General features: G+C 51.4%; 1 pseudogene; it reads left to right on the top strand.

The window, feature by feature from the left end:
* Positions 1-3680: 3680 nt before the first annotated feature.
* Positions 3681-18431, top strand: part of LOC123158350 (BTB/POZ and MATH domain-containing protein 1-like) — a 30679-nt pseudogene continuing 15928 nt past the window's right edge.

The following is an 18431-nucleotide window of genomic DNA, read 5'->3' as shown; positions in this document are numbered from 1 at the left end:
GAGTCGCAACCCCCGCCCCCGCCCCCCTTCCGGTTGTGTGAGGCGAGATCACCGTGGGTGGCAGCTACCCCCTGATGTGTGCTTGTGCCGCTTGATCAATTTTTTTTAAAAACTTACAAAACATATTTAAAAGTTTCAAAAAGTTGAACAATTTCCCATGGAAACTTATATGCGTTCAGTATGAATGTGTGAATTTTCGTTTGAAAATATTGAGATTTGTAGGCTGCACCAAAAAACAAAATTCTAGCCCAACAACAGAAAAATTCGTCCCATATAGAAATATATATTTGCCCTTTTTTGCGCCACGTGTGAAAGTATGATATTATAATTTTTTACACATACGTTGTATACATATCTGTATAAAAGGGTATTTAAATACCAAGCTCCGTGGAGCTGGTCCTCCATTGACACTTTTCGGAATAGGCACTGTATGTGCATGTGCTTGGCGGAAGGCAGATGAAATGGCCTCCTGGTTAAGTTTGGAAACAGTTTACACGTTTTGCTTTTGTATGATCGATTATAGACTACTCTTGGATTATTATTGTCTGACTATTTCGCGGACAAGGCTCTCGTGACAAACTCAGGGTGCAGTTGGGCTACTGACACGTGGATGTACTACTTTGCACCTTCTTATACGACCGTTTCTCTGGATTTGAGTCTGCCAAACAATAACAGAGCAACAGAGGTGCATATCGTCAGGGGCTTTGGTTGGTGAAGGCTTAAGGCAAGCAATGCGATTATGCACTTGTTGAGGATTCGAAAAACGGCCTGTGGACCGCGCCGCTGCGACTTTGCTTGCCTTCCGCAAGTCCGACCCGGCCGTGCGGGGACGCCTGCAACCGCTGCGGCCCTCCACAACCAAGACGCGGGCCAGCTCCGATCTGAGCCTGGCGACTCCACGCCTACGACGCCGCCTGTCGCTGCTGCTGAAGACAATGGTCTTGGTAGAGCTCCCTTTGTTGGCCCTGATTCAGGTGCAGCCCCCGACGCCGTTGTACGGACCCCGCAGCCGCCATTGGCTGTGTCGTGGGCTCCCCTTGTCGACGACGTCCGTAGCATTGACGATGACAACGAGCTCGCCCCGCTGACGGCTGTTGGCTGCCAGGTGCTCCAGTGGGGTGAGCGATCCGGCTGCTGCTCCTGAGGCGTCTTCGGACCAGGGATGGGTGAAGATGGGGAGCCGGTGTCGTTCGGCGTCGCCGGCCTCAACTCTGGCTCACCGGCCTATCCCCGCCTGGCTCCATGGTCGATGCTGCAGATGCCTCGTCCCTGGACACCGTGCGGCGGTTTGCAGAGATCCCTTCCGATGCTCTGGTTGCTTGGAGAACGGTCATCGTGCTCGTGACTGCTGCAACCTATGGCGTCCTCCCAGCTCGCTGGCACGTCTTGCCGCCCCGCCTGTCTCTTGCCTCGGCACCCATCATTGTCAACCTCATGCTCCAAAAGAGGCCCAATTAAAATCCACACTTCCCTACATTGCGCTTCGTCGTGGATCTTGGGCATCTATGGTTTCTGCATCCGCTAGCCCGGCATCCTCATCCATTGCGGTGATTCAGACCGCTCTGGCTGATCAGACTGAGTTGCTTCAAGGCTGGCAGACACGAATCGAGAGCTTTCTAGAGCAGGCGGAGGCTGCTTTGAGCAGGCTCTCCTTTGTGCCGGCTACGTTTCTGGCCACACAGACGCCACCACCCCTTGTTGGCTCCACGGAGGACGGAGGAGCAGAGCCCTATGGTTGTTACTCCCCTCGTCTTCGGGACAATTCATCGTTGATGTTTGCTTCGTCCGTGTGCCTACCGCTGTGAGCGAGTCCATCGCCGTGCTTGCGGTTCCGGTGCCGCAGCTTATGCCCGAGCTTCGGGATATATGTTCGAGTCCTGCTTCGCCTTTGTCCTTGGAGCGGTTTGAGGTGGACTCGTTGACGACCCTGTGTGTGGGGCATGTTTTGCCTCTGTCGTGTTATCAACTAGAGGCGCCGAAGTCCATTGTGTCGATGGTTCCTGTGGTGGAGGATGTCGTGTTGGGGGTTCCTCGGGTCGATGATGTCGATGTGGCTGGTTTGTTGGTGCTTGCCCCTAGTAGGAGCCCCTTGGTTGATGACAACTACATCAAGAAGTACAATGAGTTCTATGACTTTCTTGACAAATGGGTGGCTGATCAACCTGGATCCGGCAACACAAGTGGCTACCTCCTCAAGAAGAAACCCAATAGGGAGAAAGCAAAGAGAAACAAAAGCAAGAAGGGTGGTGTCATCCGGAAGACGCCCGCGATTTCAAGATGGAGGGTGCTTCGGTTTTATCGTGGTCGGTGTTCTTGTGTGAAGCTTTGTTGTGTTGTATAAGTGTCGAGGGTTCCGGTTGTAGTGCATTGGGAGGGCCACATGTGCGGTCACAGTGTTTCATGTTGTGTGAGTAGTACACCTTTCGGTTGTTTGTATCAGTTTTCGCCTGGTTTTTCGTTAATTAACTGGACAATTCTCTTCTTCTTAATTAATCGACGTGGCAAATCTTTTGCCTCTGTTTCGAAAAAAAGGCCAGCGATTTTACAATAATAGAGAGCCCTGTGTTGGTCGAATCTGAGCATGTCCATTATCTTTTCCTTGATCTGATGCACAAGCCAGCATAGTATGGTCATGTTTCCTGCTGCCTGTCTGCATGCATGTCACAACGAGTTGCCTCTTTTTGTTGAACTGTAAGGTATCTGCGGCTTGATTTTGCCCCGCCACTGATGAAAGTACATGGAGTATACTAGCTTATCTCGGCCAGCTAGTTGTGAAAACCATCCATACTTAACGTTGACTAGTACGGGTGCGCTGCACTGCACTACACAGCTGTGCGTATGAAGTACCATATAGGAACACCGTGACACCGAACCGATTAGCTTTTCTTAGCAAGAGAAGTATAGTACTACTTGAAACCCCATGGAGTCCATGGCTGCACGCGCACTGCTCCGCTTTGAGATCGAGCCGCCCGATGTGGGTGTGTAGGCCACTGCGTACGACTCATCGGGAAGGCAAACGGAGCAGCTGGTGGTCGTGCACGGTGATCACTGGTATACACATACGATGAATCTTTGTACGATTTACGTACGACAGCCACAGCAGCCGTTCGATGAATCGCACGGATGAGCGGGATCACGTCGTACGAAAATCGTATGCACTATTCATCGTACGCACAGCAATTCCGCACTGGTATTCTGTGTTCATTGATATCGCTTGTTTCCAACATGCACCGCACAATGGTCCAATGGTATGCACGCCGGTCTCTTTACCCAAGGAGACAAAGAGGGTGTTTGTTTCCAGAGACTTATTGGTATAGGGACTTAAAAAAGTCCCTATAAGTCTCATCTAAACCAAACAGAAGAGACTTATAGGGACTTAAAGTGGGCATTTGGAACTTATGAAATAAGACTCTCAAAGAGAGTCTTATAGGGATTTATAGTTACAATATAGTCTTATAGGGACTTATAAGTCCCAAGAACCAAACAGGTAGGTACTTTTTAGGGACTTGGGACTTATAAGTTGGGACTAAAAAAAGTCCTAGGACTTATGAACCAAACAGGGCCAAAGGCTCCCTGGTTTTAACTTTTGAAGGTTACCCTGCTCCACCATTTTGCTCAACCCCAACCTCCACTTCTCCACTTCCCCAGCCTCCCCAGCCTCCACTTCTCCAGATTTATCCATGGCTAATGCCTGCACAAACCTCACCGACACTGTGCGCTCTGTGCGGAGGTTCAAGATCGACGGTTTCAACGTTGTCTCCGTGACCCTTGGGCGCCATGATAACTGCATCAAATCCAGGTGGGATGTCGACGGGTACGAGTGGGAAATCCATTGCTACCCGCCTAGTTGTTTTTTCGATTGGGTAGAACTCAGGCTTAAGCTACTGAGTGAACCCCGCACTGGCGCTGTGATGGCGAGCCTAAGCTGTTTCTGGAACATCCGGGGGTGGAGGATAATATGCCACACTCTGAAACGAGGGTGTCACATGTGTTCAATCGCCATGCAGACTGCTCAAATCGACTCAAGCTCGTGCAAAAATCATCTCTACCGGCGCCGGCTTGTCCCCAGGATGATTACTTGATTGTGCGGTGCACCACCATCATAGTTATGAAGGAACAGCAGGATGTGGCAACCACGGTGCCCGTGCCGACCTCCAACTTGCACCAGCACCTTGGTGAGCTGCTGCGGATCGGGACGGGAGCCGACTTCACGTTATTTGTCCGTGGTGAGTCGCTCACAAGCTCATTCTCGCCGCAAGGTCCCCTGTCCTGATGGCTCAGTTCTTCGGGAACATGAGGGAGGCAAGATCTCGACTCGTTCTGGTCGAGGACATGGAGCCGGCAGCATTCAAGGCCATGCTGCACTTCATCTTATTAGAGTATATCTTCGGTTTGTATATTTGGTAGTTCAAATTGTAATCTATCTCTACTATCCTTGGCCCCAAGTTTTGTAATTTATATAAACAGCCCTTTGAGGCCCTAATACATATTCAGAATTCAATACTCTTCATGGTATCCGTCGCCTAGGTTATCCCCTCATCATGGCCTCTCCGCCGGCCCCTCCACCTCTCCCGGCGCGGCCTCTCTTAACCGCGGCCGAGTTCAACGCCGCCAGATCGCCTTCTGCCTCTTCTTCCTCCTCCAACCCTAGTTCCCTTACCCACCACCAATATGCCCTTCCGCCACCACCAATCTCTCTAGCAGCTACAATTGCCGATGTTGCGCCGTTCATACCCATCTCGCTTGATCTAGCTGCCCACAATTACTACCATTGGCGCCATCTCTTCCACATCCACCTTGGTCGTTGCGGTCTACGCCACCATATTCATCCATCCTCTGTCCCGTAGCTTGCCAATTCTCGTTGGGTGAAGGACGATCTTACGATCATCCAATGGATTTATACTCGGATCTCCACCGAGCTTTTCAATCTTGTCTCCAACGACGACGCCACTACAGCCGATCTTTGGGCCGCCCTCCAACAACTGTTTCAAGACAACTCCGACGCCCGCATCAACGCTCTTCACACCGAGCTCCGCACCATCACCCAAGGAGACTCCCCGGTCACCGTCTTCTGCCAGCGGATCAAGTCGATCGGTGATGAACTCCGGCAACTTGGTGATCACGTCGACGACCGCGTTCTTATAAACGCCCTTCTCGTTGGTCTTGGCGAGCAATTCGAGAAACAGGTGGCCTTCATCCCCATGTTGCGGCCCTACCCGTCCTTCGGCGAGGTGCGCTCTCTCCTTCAGCTCGAGGCTCAGAATCAAGCTCGCAAGGCCACTCGTCCGCAAGTGTTTCACGCCACCACCAAGTCTTCGGCGCCAGCTCCATCCACTCCGTCGGCGGCCCCTGTCCAGCCGCCTCCAGGCTGGCGCCCGAGCCCTAACTACCGCGGGAAGAATCCCGTCTACCGGCCGCCCCAGCCTTGCTCGGCCAGCTCCTCGGCATCATCATTGTCGGTGTCAAAACCGGCGGATCTCGGGTAGGGGGTCCCGAACTGTGCGTCTAGGTGGATGGTAACAGGAGACGAGGGACACGATGTTTTTACCCAGGTTTGGGCCCTCTCGATGGAGGTAAAACCCTACGTCCTGCTTGACTAATATTGATGATATGGGTAGTACAAGAGTAGATCTACCACGAGATCAAGGAGGCTAAACCCTAGAAGCTAGCTATGGTATGATTGTTGTAATGTATGTTGTCCTACGGACTAAAGCCCTCCGGTTTATATAGACACCGGAGAGGGCTAGGGTTACGCAGAGTCGGTTACAATGGTAGGAGATCTACATATCCGTATCGCCAAGCTTGCCTTCCACGCCAAGGAAAGTACCATCCGGACACGAGCCGGAGTCTTCAATCTTGTATCTTCGTAGTCTTGGAGTCCGGCGGATAATGATAGTCCGGCTGTCCGGACACCCCCTAGTCCAGGACTCCCTCAGTAGCCCCTGAACCAGTCTTCAATGACGATAAGTCCGGCGTGCATAATGTTCGGCATTGCAAGGCGGGTTCCTCCCTTGAATAATCCAGAGAAGATCATGAACACCAGGATAGTGTCCGGCTCTGCAAAATAAATTCCACATTCCACCGTAGAGAGAATAAAATGTACACTTAGTTCAATCTGCTGACGTATTATGCGGCGTGACATCACACCGCCACAAGGCCTTTGTTTGAATTACTATACCACCTCAGCACATTTAGCGAAGCGGTTTCCTTGGCACGTTTTGTCGAAGTAGAGATCGTGTTCCCCTTATTCCAGGATTCTCATCAATACGTGCGTGGGTAACCCAACCGCTCCCGTCGCCACGCCTCCTCTATCGAAGGGGAATCCCAAACGGTCACGGAGACGGCCCTTGGTATTTCTTCCCCTTTATAAGAGGACCAAGGCTCGCCATTGTTCTTCAATCTCACATCGAATCTCTTCCCCGCTCCCAGTTCCAACACCCAGAGCCTCAGATTCGAGCGCTTCGGATCCTCAATCATGTCCGGCTCCGACCTCCAGGGCCGGTGGATGCCCTCCTCCGTCACGGAGGAGGACATATTGAAGTTGTGTGAGGCAAAGTACCTGGACTACGAGGTTTCGCATAGGTTGCCTGCCCAAGGGCAGGCTGTGCCAGCCCCCGAGCCCGGTGAATACGTCGTTTTCGTATCCCACCTCCGTCGAGGTTTAGGCTTCCCGACGGATCCCTTCGTGAGGGGGCTCCTGTTCTACTATGGGCTGGACTTTCACGACTTGGCTCCGGAGTCCATCCTCCATATCTCCGCATTCATTATCGTCTGCGAAGCCTTCCTCTGCTTCATTCCCCACTTCGGCCTATGGCTGAAGACCTTAAAGGTGGAGCCGAAGATGATCGGGGGGCGTCAAGCGGAGTGCGGCGGGGCGACCATAAGCAAAAAGGTCGATGCCCCGTGGCCCGAGGGTTCCTTCCAAGAGGAACTTGGACCGTGGCAGCAGGAGTGGTTCTATATCACCGCTCCAAGGGGCAGCAGGCAAAAGCCGCCGCCCTTATTCCGCCCGGGACCTCCACGCCAACTGATGTCGTGGGTCAACCAAGGGCTCAATTGGGGGCCGTCCGAAAACGTGCCTTCACTGCAGGGCCGGATTCGAGATCTCCAAGCGAGGGAGATCGACCTGATCAAGGTGATGCAGGTTATGCTAATCAGGCATCTTCTGCCCTGCAAATGCCGTCCTCTCCATCTATGGGAGTTCAACCCGGAGGGACCTCGGATTCTCCAACACTTCATGGGTGCGACACCCGTGGAGATGTACAAGTTGTTCTTCGGACCGCAGGTGGCGTGTCCGGATTTAGCCGAGGATGCAGGCCTAAGCCGCGATCGCCCGGATACTCAGGTAAGTAGCTCAGAGTCCGGACATTCTGTTTATGTGCCTTTCTAGAGTTCGCCTCCTGACCCTTTGTTCTTTACAGGAATGGGTGGTGCGATCAAGGCTGATAAGGTGTCCGGCCCCCCTCCCAGAGACCGCACAGGAGCCCGTGCTGGTCAGAATGTTGGAGGTTGCGCCCGCAGAAGGGGGCGACGGGGAAAATAGAGGAGCTAATATTTCGCCCAAAGGGGCGACTGAAGAGGGAGGAAGCAAGAACCCCTCCCTTCAGGGGGAGAAGAGGACCGCCTCCGAAGATCCGGAGGCCAAAGCCCCTAAGCATGGGAAGAGATCTTCCCCGGGGGGTCCGGCGCCCGGAAAGAATCCGGACGCACAATCATCATCAAAGGATCGGCCCTCCAGCGAGCCGTGAGTATGAAAGAGGGAGTTAATTAGTAAGGAAATACCTTCATTTGTGCTTCTGTGGATAACCAAAATATTTATATTGCTGTTCGGATCTGCAGCCTTCTCAGATGAGTTCATCTTCGGGGGACCTTCTTCCGGAGATGATGGAGAGCGATACGCCTCCGTCCGCAGCGCCGCCAGATGAGGCAGGCGAGCCCGAAGTGTCATCACGGAGGGTATCCCCGAGTCCGGAGGGGCCAGAGAGTTCGGCACCTACTAGTGTCCGGCTGGGAGAACTGAGGAATCTGCTTGAGAGGGCGTCCATTTCAGAAGATCACCGTGCGTTAATGCGTATGGTGATTGGAAGGATTTCGTACGCTGAGAGCGAATTGCATAATGCCGCCATGAGTTTGCTGGCGGGATTTGAGGTATGCGAGAATGACGCACCCCTTTGTCTTTTAACAGTTTTGCATATAAAAAATGCACCCTGTATAGATAGTAGCCCCTGAGACTCGGTAGGTTGTCGGAAACGACAGCGTACCGAGGATCTATGCAGGTGGCGGATAGTCCGGGGGCTAGCCGGACTAGTGAGTTTGCCGAGTTAAATCGGCAATTTGACTTGGCAGATGCGGACATCGCACTTGTCAACAGGCGACTTGACGAGTCGCAAGGTAAAAGAGTTCTCCGCAGTCGCTTTATTAAGGGGGTCGAAGTCCTCCTTTGATAAATTATATGCTGTTTGTACAGACGGTGCTGCTGCTGTGGAGGGCCTTCGGGCCGAACTTGCTCGATCTAAGGAGCAAGCCCGAAGGAGTGAAGCGGCTGCCTCGAGGGCGGCCGAGGAGTTGAAAGCCGAGAAGGCTGCGCACTGCCTAAGCAGGGCCGAGGTGGCCGAATTGGCCATGAAAGTAAAGGATGCTGCCGACCGCAATGAGGCTCTTGAAAAGGAGCGCTTATCGGAGCGGGAAGACCTGAAGAAGGCCACCGCCGAAGCCAAGGATGCCCGCTCTGCAATGCGGGCTATGAAGGAGGGACTGCGCCAGGCCGGAGAGATCGTGGCTGGCAAACCTTTTCTGCTGCGTCGCTGGTTTATGGATGGAAAGTATGCTCAATTTGAGCGGCTGTGGAGTCCGGAGGATCCGTATATGGACTTAGCTGCAAGTGCGGCCGATGCCATTAAGCACTTCCGGAGCCAGAAGGATCACGAGACGGAAGAGCTATATTGGTCTCAATTCCACAGTCCAGATCACCCACTTCCATTGACAGACCAGTTGGCCGAATGGGCCGAGCTAAATAGATTGTCCGGACTTGCCATGACTGACATCGTGGCCCATGTCTGGCCAGAGAGGTCCAAGGCGATGAGCTACTTTGGCTTATTACAACAATTCCTTGGAGCGGTGCCGCATATAAAGGAGATGAAGCGGTCGGCCTGTATAGAGGGCGCGCGGATGGCTCTTGCCCGTGTAAAGGCGCATTGTCCAGAGATGGACGCCACCGCTGTTGCTGCCCAGGGTTCGGTTGAAAACCGGCTCCCTGCCGAACACTATTTCGGGGAAGTTATGCGTGGCGCTCGTGTAATAGAGTCGCATTGCTCAAAGAATGTAGCGTTCAAATGAACGCATTAGCTTGTAAATCGATGATTATGTTATAACTGCTTTTTATACTTGTGCGTCCAAGTAGTAAAACTTCTCATGTGCGGCCGTTTACGTATACTTGTGTATAACTTGAAAGATGGCAGTCTTCGGCTTCAGCCCCCACGCACAAGGTGCTAGGGTGTTCGCAAAAATAGCGCGTTTTCACACTTAATCCGACGTCTCGGTCCTGTTAAAAGGAGGTGGTAGCGTAGCGAATGAGGCAATCCGGACTATAATGCTTTATCACTTTCACTTAGCCAGTGGAGCTCGAGGGTGGGGCTACGATATAGCCCCTGGTGGCATCGCCCTTCTCCGAAGTCGGAGCACGTGTGCCTGACCGGGAAACGGCCCTTCGTCAAAGCGGGGAATTCTAAACATTCCGATAGTCGATCGAGTGGTTGACCAGTCTCTCGCTGCATCATGACAGTCAGTTTTCGGCTTTCTCTATTGAGGTTCTCGCCCAGCCGAACTGGGGCACAATCGCAGTAGTTCTCCTGGTGCCGCGTTAGCCGATGATACGGAACGTAAGGCAGCAAAACACAGGAGCCGGGCAAACCCAACATTTGACCAAAGACATGATTCGGAGCTGATGCATATAATGCCTAACTCGAGACGCCGAACACTCCCTAAGGTGTTCGGTCTTTATAATAATGGGCAGAACGATGCCCTAAGCCCCTAGTGTCCTGGTACGGGCATGGTCTTCTGACGCGGCCGATGCCAAAACGTCAGGCTCCGCTTTGGCTATAGGAAGAAACCAAGGGAGAATAACAACAAGAGACAGTAAAAAAGGTTTACGCAGGGTCTTAATCTGAAAAGAATCCTCACAACGGGTCCCTACTGCACGTCTGCGCCTCTATCCCCGTTGCGCCGTTATCCTGGACGGGTATGCACGTTGTTCATCTGTAAAAAGAGAGGAACGTTTAGTTTTAAAAACAGTTTGTGCGAAAAATATTAGAAATATAAATAATTAAAGCGGGGTTTGTATGAACCCGCAGTGATTTGTGCGTGCAGCCCCCTGTGAAGGGGTATGCGGCTAGGGAGCCCCTAGCCCACTGACGCTGGATTCGTCTATCCAAGTCCGGGGTCTTTTAAGTGACCCTCGCACTAAAATTACGCCACGCGGTCCGGGCATCTTGAGTGTAAGAGATGCGTAATGCGATATGGCGTTGAAGCGGACAAAAGCCTTTCGTCCCAAGAGTGCTTGATATTCACTTTCAAATGGGACGATATGAAAAATTAATTTTTCGCGTCGAGAATTGTTCGGCGATCCGAACACGACTTCTAGTAATATGGAGCCTGTGCACTTGGCGTAATGGCCTGGCGTCACTCCTTTGAAGGAAGTGCGGCTGTGTCGAATTTTGGTAGGGTCTATCCCCATCCTACGGATTGTGTTTGAATATAGCAGGTTTAAGTCACTGCCTCCGTCCATTAGGACGTTAGTAAATTGCAATCCATCTATTATGGGATTCAATATCAGGGGAGTCCGTCCCGCATTTCGAACGCTTCTGGAATAGTCCAGGTGGTCGAAAGTGATTGGTTTTGATATCCAATCTCTACGGTCTGCTGGGTTGGACCGCGCGAAGCTCTTTTTAGAAAGTGCCGCACTATTTTTCCGTAGTATCACATGAAGTGAGTTTACTGCTTTGACCCCTTGTGGGAAAGTCTTTTGTTTTCCGGTGCTCTGCTGGTGGGGTTTATCTTCTTCGTTGACGCGTCGAGCCCCTTGTGTTCGGCATTTAGCCGGCCGGACTGTTTAAAAACCCAACAATCCCTGTGGGAGTGATTTGCAGGCCTTCCGGGGGTACTGTGGATTTGGCATATCCGACCCAAAATTTTGTTTAAGTTGGACAATTCGTTACTGTCATCCTTAAGAGGCTGTGTTTTATTATTGGGCTGCGAGCTTTTGAATCCGGCGTTGACTGCCGCGCTCTTTGGGCTTTTCTCTTTATTCCGGCGCTGTTCTTTTCTGCGCCGTGATTTTCCGTTTCCATGTCTTGTCTCTGATGTATTTGGGTCGCTGGTGCTGCATCGTGCTAACCAGCTATCCTCGCCCGCACAGAAGCGGGTCATGAGGCTTGTTAGTGCGGACATTGTCCTTGGTTTCTCTTGACCGAGGTGCCTGGCGAGCCATTCGTCTCGGACATTGTGCTTGAAAGCTGCTAAGGCTTCGGCGTCCGGACAGTCGACTATTTGGTTCTTTTTTGTAAGGAACCTGTTCCAGAATTTCCGCGCTGACTCTCCGGGCTGTTGAGTTATATGAATTAGGTCATCTGCATCCGGAGGGCGGACATAAGTCCCTTGAAAATTTGCTCTAAACGCGTCCTCGAGCTCTTCCCAACTTCCAACAGTATTTTCTGGGAGGCTTTTAAGCCAATGACGGGCTGGCCCTTTGAGCTTGAGGGGTAGGTATTTTATGGCGTGGAGATCATCTCCTCTGGCCATACGTATATGTAATCTTCTATCCAGACTCCAGGGTATGTTGTTCCATCGTAGGCTTCTATGTTTATGGGTTTAAATCCTGCTGGGAATTCATGGTCCAGCACCTCGTCAGTGAAACATAGTGGGTGTGCGGCGCCCCTGTATTTGTGTGTGCCGCTATCATCGGACACTTGACGTGTTGCCTTGCTTCCTGGGGCCTTCTCCTTTGGCCCGTAGATGGATCTGGCTGGGCCATCTATCCTTCCAAGTTCGTTGGTTGGTTTATGTGGGGCGCCGCTGTCAGAATTTGGCCTATCATCTGGCCGTCTATCCAGCCAGACAGCCCCTTTATTTTTGGACAGTGGGGGCTCTATGGCCTCCTCGTCGAATTCTGGTAGTAGCTTGCGCTTCGGGTAGCTCTTTGATTGGTGGCCATTGCCGTACTTATCTGTGGTTTTGAGCACTTTGCTCCATCTCATTCTGAGTGTGTCTTCCGCTATTTTGAGCCTCCGTTTTTCCTTCTTCAGGCTTTTTGTAGTACTGACGAGTCTTTTCTGAAGGTTCTTGCTCTCCGGCGGTGTGTCCGGCGTGAGGTCGTCCGCACTGTTGTTTTCATCTGGCCTGGACTGATTATCTGACTCGTCATGGTCGGACGGTTGCTTATCTGCGTGTTCGTCGTCCGCTTGTGAGCCCTGCCGTATTGCGGGCTCTTTGGGAGCGTTGTTGTCGAGGCGGTACTTAGGACGGCGCCTGCGCCGCCATTTTGGTCGTTTATCGGCGTGGTCATCTTCTGCCGCGGCCCGTTGATCCTCGTTATCGCTCTCCTTTGGGGTGTCTACCATATATATGTCATGTGACGAGGTAGTCCTCCCGTGCCTTATAGGCTCTGTTTCTTGTTCGTCTCCAGCATTGTCGTCTATTCCGTCAATGTCTTCGGAGTCAAGGTCTAGCATGTCGGTTAGATCGTCGACAGTGGCTACAAAGTGGGTGGTGGGTGGGCTCTGAATTTCTTCGTCGTCCGTATCCCAACCATCCTGGCCATAATCCGGCCAGGACTCTCCTGATAACGAGAGATGCTTTAGTGAATTCAAGATATCGCCGAAAGGCGAGCATTGGAAGATGTCCGCGGCGGTGAATTCCATAACCGGCGCCCAATCCGGATCGATTGGTAGGGGCACGGGAGGTTCGGAGTCCGGTGCCTCGGAATCACGAGTTTCGCATGGGACAAGATTAGTGTTCGGCTCCATCGCCGTGGATGTTGAAGCCCCCAGGGCGGCGCCTATCCACCGACCCTCGATCTGGGCGATCGGCTCCGGGCTAATGGCCGAAGCGGATCCGTGTGCGGCCACCAAGGCACTGTTCGGCGGCAGAGCTAGATCATGCCCATCGTCACAGTGCGGCGTGCTCGGCTGTGGCTCGAGTCCGTCGAGGATCAAGTCTCCGCGGACATCGGCCGTGAAGTTTAAGCTTCCAAATCTGACCTGACGGCCAGGGGCGTAGCTTTCGATCTGCTCTAGATGGCCAAGTGAATTGGCCCGCAGTGCGAAGCCGCCGAATACGAAGATTTGTCCGAGGAGAAAAGTCTCACCCTGGACAGCGTTGCTGGTTGAAGATGCCATCAAGCCTATCGGTGACGACACAGAGGAACTCTCAATGAAAGCACCAATGTCGGTGTCAAAACCGGCGGATCTCGGGTAGGGGGTCCCGAACTGTGCGTCTAGGCGGATGGTAACAGGAGACGAGGGACACGATGTTTTTACCCAGGTTCGGGCCCTCTCGATGGAGGTAAAACCCTACGTCCTGCTTGATTAATATTGATGATATGGGTAGTACAAGAGTATATCTACCACGAGATCAAGGAGGCTAAACCCTAGAAGCTAGCCTATGGTATGATTGTTGTAATGTATGTTGTCCTACGGACTAAAGCCCTCCGGTTTAAATAGACACCGGAGAGGGCTAGGGTTACGCAGAGTCGGTTACAATGGTAGGAGATCTACATATCCGTATCGCCAAGCTTGCCTTCCACGCCAAGGAAAGTACCATCCGGACATGAGCCGGAGTCTTCAATCTTGTATCTTCGTAGTCTTGGAGTCCGGCGGATAATGATAGTCCGGCTGTCCGGACACCCCCTAGTCCAGGACTCCCTCAATCATCGTCTACACCGGCATCTACTCCAACGGCATCTACTCCAAAAGCATGGCACCAGCAGCAAGATCCCTGGACCGGGCAGGTTCAGGCGTGGCCCATGCCTTGGTCTGCTCCGTCTCCTTACGGCGCTCCTCCAGCATACACGGGCGCCTGGAGCCCGGGCCATCGTCCTGCCACCGGCTCACCTGGTCTCCTCGGACCCCGACCGCCGGCTCACGTCTACACCGCCACTACTACACCGACCACGCCCGGTGCCCCCATGATTCCGCCCGGCTACGCCCTGGTTCCCTATGCACCTGGTGCTCCTTCGGCTCCGTCACCGTACGCATACGGGCAGCATGCACCAATGAACATGCCTGCTCCCTCTCCTACGACAACATCGCCAAGCTGGGATCAGGCTGCTTTTATCGCCGCCATGAACAATTTCACCCTCAACAACGAAGGTACGGATTGGATTTTCGATTCTGGTGCATCTACGCATATGTCTTCAACTCTGAATTTTTTGTCAGCTTGTTTCCCTTCTTCTTTTTCTTCCATTACCATTGGTGATGGTTCTACTATTCCTGTTTCTTGCACCGGTGATTCTTACATCCCCTATTCTTCCAAAAATTTTCTCTTACGTAATATTCTTGTAGTTCCATCCTTAATTACTAATCTTATCTCCGTTCGTCAGTTTACCATTGATAATCAAGTTATTGTGGCCTTTGACCCTTTTGGTTTATCTGTGAAGGATCTGACAACGGGGGAGGTTCTAGCTCGGTACAATAGCACCGGTGATCTTTATCCTCTTCATGGCGCCCCCACTTCCACTCCTCGCGCCATGCTTGCATCAGTTCATCTATGGCATCGTTGGCTTAGCCATCCTAATAAAGCTACACTGTCATCATTGTTACAGGAATTTAGTATCCCTAGTTCTAGTGTCCCTCATGATTCCTCTCTTTGTAATGCCTGTCAATGTGGCAAACATGTTAGATTACCTTTTGGTACATCCTCTACTATTAGTACTTTTCCTTTTGAATTGCTACATTGTGATCTATGGACATCTCCAATTCCTAGTGTTTCTGGTTACAAATACTATCTTGTAATTCTTGATGATTATTCCCATTATGTTTGGACCTTTCCTCTCCGAGCCAAGTACGATGTACACCCAATTTTTCTCAATTTTCGTCAGTATGTTCTCACCCACTTTGGTCTTCCCATACGCTTTATTCAATGTGACAATGGACGAGAATTTGATAATACCCGCAATCGCACTTTCTTTCTTTCTCACGGCATCCTTCTTCGCTTTTCTTGCCCCTATACATCTCCTCAAAATGGCAAAGCAGAACAATCTCTTTGTTCCATCAATGATATACTTCGCACCTTGCTTATTCAAGCTTCTCTTCCTCCCCGTTTTTGGGTTGAAGCATTATGCACTGCCACACTTCTTCTCAATATTAGACCAACTAAAACATGTCCTCTCTACACTCCCTTTCAATCCCTCTTTCTTTCCCATCCCGACTATCTTTCTCTTCGCGTTTTTGGTTGTCTCTGTTTTCCCAACATCACTTCTACAACTTCTCATAAGCTAGAACCTCGCTCTTTACCCTGCATTTATCTTGGTCTCTCCGATGATCATAAGGGCTCTCGCTACTTTGATCCCTCCTCCGGTCGTGTCATTATTTCTCGTCACGTCGTCTTTGACGAATATACTTTTCCCTACGCTGCTACACAAACATCCTCTACCACCCAACCTTCCTTTGTTCATTCTTCATCTCCTCTCCTCCCTCGTCTAGCTCCTACCCCTATTGTCCCGGAGCAACAATCACCACCACAGCAGCCTTCCACACCGCCCACTTCTCCTTCACCATGTTGGGGAACGTTGCAGAAAACAAAAATTTTCCTACTCGTTTCACCAAGATCATCTAGGAGTTCATCTAGCAATGAGTGATTAGATGCATCTACATACCTTTGTAGATCGCGAGCGGAAGCGTTCAAAAGAACGGTGATGATGTAGTCGTACTCGACGTGATCCAAATCACCGATGACCAGCGCCGAACGGACGGCACCTCCGCGTTCAACACACGTACGGAACAGCCACGTCTCCTCCTTCTTGATCCAGCAAGGGAGGGAGGAGAGGTTGAGGGAGATGGCACCAGCAGCAGCACGACGGCGTGGTGCTGATGGAGCTGCAGTACTCCGGCAGAGCTTCGCTAAGCACTATGGAGGTGGAGGAGGTGTTGGGGAGGGAGAAGGAGGCAACCAAAGGCCAAGGCGTTCAGGTGTGATGTCCCTCCTCTCCCCCACTATATATAGGAGGGCCAAGGGGGGGGGGGTGGCCAGCCCTAGGAGATCCAATCTCCTAGGGGGTGCGACGGCCAAGGGGGGTTTCCCTCCCCCCCCAAGGCACCTAGGAGGTGCCTTCCCCTCCTAGGACTCTTCCCCTTTCAAACCCTAGGCGCATGGGCCTATGTGGGGCTGGTGCCCTTGGCCCATTAGGCCAAGGCGCACCCCCTACAGCCCATGTGGCCCCCCGGGACAGGTGGACCCACCCGGTGGACCCCCGGGACCCTTCCGGTGGTCCCTGTACAATACCGATAACCCCGAAACTTGTCCCGATGCCCGAAACAGGACTTCCCATATATAAATCTTTACCTCCGGACCATTCCGGAACTCCTCGTGATGTCCGGGATCTCATCCGGGAGTCCGAACAACATTCGGGGTTACTGCATATACATACCACTACAACCCTAGCGTAACTGAACCTTAAGTGTGTAGACCCTACGGGTTCGGGAGACAAGCAGACATGACCGAGACGACTCTCTGGTCAATAACCAACAGCGGGATCTGGATACCCATGTTGGCTCCCACATGCTCCACGATGATCTCATCGGATGAACCATGATGTCGAGGATTCTATCAACCCCGTACGCTATTCCCTTTGTCTATCGATATGTTACTTGCCCGAGATTCGATCGTCAGTATCCCAATACCTCGTTCAATCTCGTTACCGGCAAGTCACTTTACTCGTACCGTAATGCATGATCCCGTGACCAGACACTTGGTCACTCTGAGCTCATTATGATGATGCATTACCGAGTGGGCCCAGTGATACCTCTCCGTCATACGGAGTGACAAATCCCAGTCTTGATCCATGTCACCCAACAGACACTTTCGGAGATACCCGTAGTCTACCTTTATAGTCACCCAGTTACGTTGTGACGTTTGGCATACCCAAAGCACTCCTACGGTATCCGGGAGTTACATGATCTCATGGTCTAAGGAAAAGATACTTGACATTGGAAAACTCTAGCAAACGAACTATACGATCTCGTGCTATGTTTAGGATTGGGTCTTGTCCATCACATCATTCTCCTAATGATGTGATCTCGTTATCAATGACATCCAGTGTCCATAGTCAGGAAACCATGACTATCTGTTGATCAACGAGCTAGTCAACTAGAGGCTCACTAGGGACATGTTGATGTCTGTTATTCACACATGTATTACGATTTCCGGATAACACAATTATAGCATGAATAAAGACAATTATCATGAACAAGGAAATATAATAATAATGCTTTTATTATTGCCTCTAGGGCATATTTCCAACAGTCTCCCACTTGCACTAGAGTCAATAATCTAGTTACATTGTGATGAATCGAACACCCATGGAATTCTGGTGTTGATCATGTTTTGCTCTAGGGAGAGGTTTAGTCAACGGATCTGCTACATTCAGGTCCGTATGTACTTTACAAATCTCTATGTCTCCATCTTGAACATTTTCACGAATGGAGTTGAAGCGACGCTTGATGTGCCTTGTCTTCTTCTGAAACCTGGGCTCCTTGGCAAGTGCAATAGCTCCAGTGTTGTCACAGAAGAGCTTGATCGGCCCCGACGCATTGGGTATGACTCCTAGGTCGGTGATGAACTCCTTCACCCATATTGCTTCATGTGCTGCCTCCGAGGCTGCCATGTACTCCGCTTCACATGTAGATCCCGCCACGACGCTTTGCTTGCAACTGCACCAGCTTACTGCCCCACCATTCAAAATATACACGTATCCGGTTTGTGACTTAGAGTCATCCAGATCTGTGTCGAAGCTAGCGTCGACGTAACCCTTTACGACGAGCTCTTCGTCACCTCCATAAACGAGAAACATTTCCTTAGTCCTTTTCAGGTACTTCAGGATATTCTTGACCGCTGTCCAGTGTTCCTTGCCGGGATTACTTTGGTACCTTCCTACCAAACTTACGGCAAGGTTTACATCAGGTCTGGTACACAGCATGGCATACATAATAGAACCTATGGCTGAGGCATAGGGGATGACGCTCATCTCTTCTATATCTTCTGCCGTGGTCGGACATTGAGCTGAGCTCAATTTCATACCTTGCAACACAGGCAAGAACCCCTTCTTGGATTGATCCATATTGAACTTCTTCAATATCTTATCAAGGTATGTGCTTTGTGAAAGACCTATGAGGCGTCTCGATCTATCTCTATAGATTGTGATGCCTAATATATAAGCAGCT

Source organism: Triticum aestivum, chromosome 7B (assembly GCF_018294505.1).
Source record: "Triticum aestivum cultivar Chinese Spring chromosome 7B, IWGSC CS RefSeq v2.1, whole genome shotgun sequence".
In the NCBI taxonomy this organism is placed as follows: Eukaryota; Viridiplantae; Streptophyta; class Magnoliopsida; order Poales; family Poaceae; genus Triticum; species Triticum aestivum.
The sequence above is the reverse complement of the archived record's forward strand: the minus strand, read 5'-3'. Positions and strand labels throughout refer to the sequence as shown.